Here is a 5349-nt window from a genome sequence, read left to right as displayed (position 1 = left end):
TCTTGGGAGCCACACATGACATTAGGTGTATTCTCCTGATCCTGAGAAGTTGCCAAGATACCAGAAAGATTAGAGCTGTCAGGACATGAATCTGGCAAGGCAAAAGGTAAACAGAACTCCTCATTCTTGTTTTGAGAGATAATATCCCAAACTTTAGAAGTAATGAACTGTTTAGCCCAATCAAACTTCTCAGGTGAAAGGAAAGTAACAGACAGGAAATTAACCCAGTCTACTGGTACCTGAATGATGTCCTTACTGGTATCCTTAGGTGCAAAATGCTTGGACCAAATGTGAGCTCCTTCCTTTCCAAGGTACTTCTCTTCAGTACCAATGGCAACCTCTTGGGCAGTGGGAGAGGGCAGTCCTGTCCCTGAGAATATCATATGATCAGACTTGAACATAGGAATAGGAAAACCTGGTGGGGCAGAGTCATCAGAAGAAGAGGAGTCACCTTGCCCTTCAGCATAAATCCTGGGATCAACTGATTTAGTAAGCATCATAAGATCAAGGGTATCAATCTGTTGATTGGAAACATGGGGGTGAGATTTCATAGTTGAATTAATTTCCACCCTGTTGATAATATGAGCAGCTTGGCTTTGTATCACAGGAAGAGTGGCTTCCAACTGAGCAACTTCCACAGTAAAGAATGCAACTAGGGGTTTGACCAGCTCATCAGAGTTGACATCCTCAGGAATAAGATTGAGTTTGGGAGGTAGAGAACTTTCAAAGTGCATGGGGTCCATCATGTGGGAGTTGAAATCCACAGATTTGTTATTCAGGATGCTGTGAGATGTAGATCTTCTTGTGGTGGCACAGCCAGGCTCATCTCATCAAGGACTGCCACATTGGGTGGAACCTGGGCCATAATGGGCTCAACAGGTTCCTCAGGCCCAAACTATCCAATGTCAGCATTCAAATCAGGTAGCACTGGGGCAAGAGGCGCCAAAGGCCCAACAACAGAGTTAGCAGTGGTCGTGCGTGAGCGAAGTCGCCTACCATGGTCTCCCGCCTCAGGGCTATCTGTGAAGTAACGCAAACATTGCAGTCAGCAAAGAAGGAGACTTTGGCGTAGTGGCTGTTGTGACCATCGGGTAAGTTTCAAGGGTTCTTCTTCCATCTTATATTCACTAATTGGAAGCACCATACAAGCCTCCACATTAATCCTCAAAGGCTGCTTTACAATAACCATTAGATCTTAATTGTGCGTCTAGGATTAAATGAGATAGGGAAACTCTACCAGATCATGTTTAGAAGTTTGTACATTTAAAAAGATGTCCGTTCTAAAAAGATATATCCAACTGGCCCAAGAGTCCAACGTGTTACACAAAAAAAGAAGGTCTAGGTTGTATAAAGGGAACAAGGAAAGAAAAAAAGCGTCCATTCCCTCAAACAAAAAAAGGAATCGTCTAAACTAATGTCACCTAATAAACCATTGTTTTTCTTTCCAGCAGCATACTAGCAAAGTTACCCGTACAAGCCTCATGTTGCTAGACTTCGTATGTATGACGGATCAACAGCACAAAGCAAGTTGATCACTGTGCTAAAATCTGTGTACAGTACTTTTTTGACAGGCCTATGTATAGTACATCAGTGAGTGATGCATACATCAAAGTACGTGAACAATTTTTTCTTACCCATAAATTGCTAGGCACATAACTTAAGGGGATATATGGATGTACAAACAAAACCAATCCCGTCTACAAATCACACACTCATATATATTGTAAAATTCTTTTGGAAAATGCACATAGTTTCTAAAAAGAATGTGTCAAGTTTTTTGGAATCCATGCCATGAAAATATATTAATAAACAGAACCAAGACAATATAAAAAAATTTCAAAACTTCTATATTGTTCAGCACATCCGAAAACCCACTATTCTTCGAAAGTGTGGGCATGTCGTTTAAGACTAATATTGAAGGAATAGGAGCACAATAATGCAAGAGCATTTAATTAGTAAAAGTTAAAAAAACTAATAGTAGCCAAAAGAAGAAGAAATGCACATAGTTCTCTGCCAGATAAAGGTATATATCATTGGCTAGGATACCTGCTAACTAGCGGTCATCACCTAAAGAAAAATAACATCACCACATTTCTCAATGGCTCAGTTGGGATGTAAGAACGATGAATTTAAAAAAAAATCGTAAAGTGAATTTTAGAATCATAGAGGCAGGCTTCCTGCAAAAAACATAAGTGTGAGCTTTTAGAATATTCAAGCAAACTTTCAAATTGTAATGTGGAAATTTAAAATATAAGGATTGCGTCTAGAAGACTTCCACGAGGTTAAAAACAAACCTCAAGAAGTTCAGCGACATTCCATACAGATTAAAAGTACAAGGACACGCTTGAACTGGGTCGCAACCCCTATCAAGGAGCGGAGCTCACCGGCATGTTGAACTCATCAGCACTTGGCAGGTAGGGGCGTCGATGAGTTAGATATCGATGTGTGTACCATCGACTGGATGCAGATGCACGACACAAATTATTTTCATAGAGTGGTTGTTGCACCATGTTTTAATGGAACCCCTATCACATGCATGCATACAGAACCATGGAATGTCCATGCCAATAGTACCCGGTAGACAGAAAAATTGTAGATTATATATGTATAATAACGTTAAAAAGAAATCACATCTTCATAAGTATTTTGAAATTGCAAAAATCAGTAGACGTTAATATATATGATTGTGGCAAAAGGCTGAAAATAGATAGTAAAATAGTAAAATGTTAATATAAATAGTTTGTGTTTCTAATTTCTACAAGATTTTATAAAATTATAATTTGAAATTTTTTATGTACAATATTATAATTCTCTAAAAAATTACTAGCCCGTGCAGTAGCACAGGTTGATGACTAGTTACACTAAATGGAATCACTGATGTAGCAATTCTCGAGACTTGGCTTGCAGGGAGGCCCAACCGCTGGCCACTGATCTTATGGTGACTCGTATTTTGATCTCTTCACATAGCATTTCAGTGATCAAGGATATTACAACTCTGGAGGAGCAAATGCAGTGGTGATAAAGGAATTGGATGTTTTAGTTCTGATTCCGAGTCTTGTAATTTCCTTCATGAGACTAGACGTAGAAACTTTGAAGCGGATAGTTTAGGTAATTTTTCTTTACAGCCTCTGTACTCGAGTGAGAAACTGCAGTCTGTTTCTTTGTCTTCTAGGCAATAAGAGAGCCACCAAGAAAGACACAATAAGCAGACAACGAGCGTCGATCAGAGGGATCACTAGCCCAGGTAGCATCAGAATAGGCCTGGAGCTCAAGAGAGCTGGAGCGGGGAAAGAAAAGGCGCTGAGAGATCGTGCCACGAAGGTATCGTAGAACACGGAGGAGATGACTATAGTGGACAGAGGTGGGGGCTGAAATGAACTGACTCATGACGTGGACAGAATAGGAGATGTCAGGACGCGTAACAGCAAGATAGACAAGACTGCCAACAAGGTGACAATAGCGAGTGGGATTAGGAAGAGGGTCACCATCAGAGGCACGAAGCTGAATGTTGAGCTCCATAGGAGTCACAACGTACGATGCGCTCATCACTGAGAGCAGCACGAGCAAGAAGATCCTGAATATATTTTTCTTGGGAGATGTAGAAGCCATCAGAAGTCGAGGAGATCTCAATCCCAAGAAAATAGCGAAGACGACCAAGATCAGTCATCTGGAACTGATCACGAAGGCGAGCCTTAACATAGACAATGTAGTCAGAGTCGTCGCCCGTAATGATCATGTCATCAACATAGAGAAGGAGAAGAGTCCGACCACGAGGAGACGTGTGAACAAACAACGCGGGATCATGATCACTTGGGAAGAAACTAGCGGCAGTCACCACAGAGGTGAAGCGCTCAAACCAGGCGCGATGGGCCTGTTTAAGACCATAGAGGGAGCGGCGAAGTCTATAGACCGTACCATCAGGAGCATAGTACCCCGGTGGTGGCTGCATATAAACCTCCTCACGCAACTTGCCATTGACAAAGGCATTCTGGACATCAAGTTGAGAGATAGACCAATGGCGAACAAAGGTCACAACAAGAAGAGTGTGCATAGTGGTCATGTGAGCCACAGGAGCGAATGTCTCATCATAATCGCGTCCCTGCTCCTGCTGAAAACCATGGGCCACAAGACGAGCTTTGTAGCGCTCAAGAGAACCATCAGAGCGAGTCTTAACCTTGTAGACCCACTTGCAGGTGATGGGACGAACACCGGAAGGGAGGGAAACCAGATCCCATGTGCCAGAGCGCTCAAGGGCAGCAAGCTCTTCGGCCATCGCAAGCTGCCATTCAAGCTGAGTCATGGCAGTCCGATAGGAAGTGGGGTGAGCAATAACTGAGAGACCGTACCAATCAGGAGAATAGCGATCAGGCGGGGGTCGAGGCTGAGCACAGAGGTTATGAACCGGGGGAGGCGTGAACGGAGGTGCACCAGAGGTGGAAGGCGCATCAGGAGAATCAGGGGAAGCATCCACAGTATGAGGGCGGCGAGTGTAGTGGAGAGGAAACAGGGAAAGAGGGAGACGGACTAGAGATGATGGTGGAGAGGTGGAGGAGGAGGATGGAGAAGAGGGGTTCGGTGGTGAAGAAGAAGGAATGAGAGGGGACGGAGGAAGAGGTGAAACATGAGGCACATAGTGATGTCTACTACACAACCTTCTTCCTGTAGACGTTGTTGGGCCTCCAAGTGCAGAGGTTTGTAGGACAGTAGAAAATTTCCCTCAAGTGGATGACCTAAGGTTTATCAATCCGTAGGAGGCGTAGGATGAAGATGGTCTCTCTCAAGCAACCCTGCAACCAAATAACAAAGAGTTTCTTGTGTCCCCAACACACCTAATACAATGGTAAATTGTATAGATTCACTAGTTCGGCGAAGAGATAGTGAAACAAGTGGTATATGGATAGTAGATAAAGGTATTTGTAATCTGAAATAATAAAAACAGCAAGGTAGCAAGTGATAAAAGTAAGCGTAAACGGTATTGCAATGCTTTGAAACAAGGCCTAGGGTTCATACTTTCGCTAGTGTAAGTTCCCTCAACAATACTAACATAATTGGATCACATAACTATCCCTCAACATGCAACAAAGAGTCACTCCAAAGTCACTAATAGCGGAGAACGAACGAAGAGATTATGGTAGGGTACGAAACCACCTCAAAGTTGTTCTTTCCAATCAATCCGTTGGGCTATTCCTATAAGTGTCACAAACAGCCCTAGAGTTCGTACTAGAATAACACCTTAAGATACAAATCAACCAAAACCCTAATGTCACCTAGATACTCCATTGTCACCTCAAGTATCCGTGGGTATGATTATACGATATGCATCACACAATCTCAATTCATCTACTCAAC

This window comes from Triticum urartu, chromosome 6A, assembly GCF_056163025.1.
Source record: "Triticum urartu cultivar PI428250 chromosome 6A, HENAU_Tu73, whole genome shotgun sequence".
In the NCBI taxonomy this organism is placed as follows: Eukaryota; Viridiplantae; Streptophyta; class Magnoliopsida; order Poales; family Poaceae; genus Triticum; species Triticum urartu.
Note: the sequence above shows the minus strand (reverse complement) of the source record.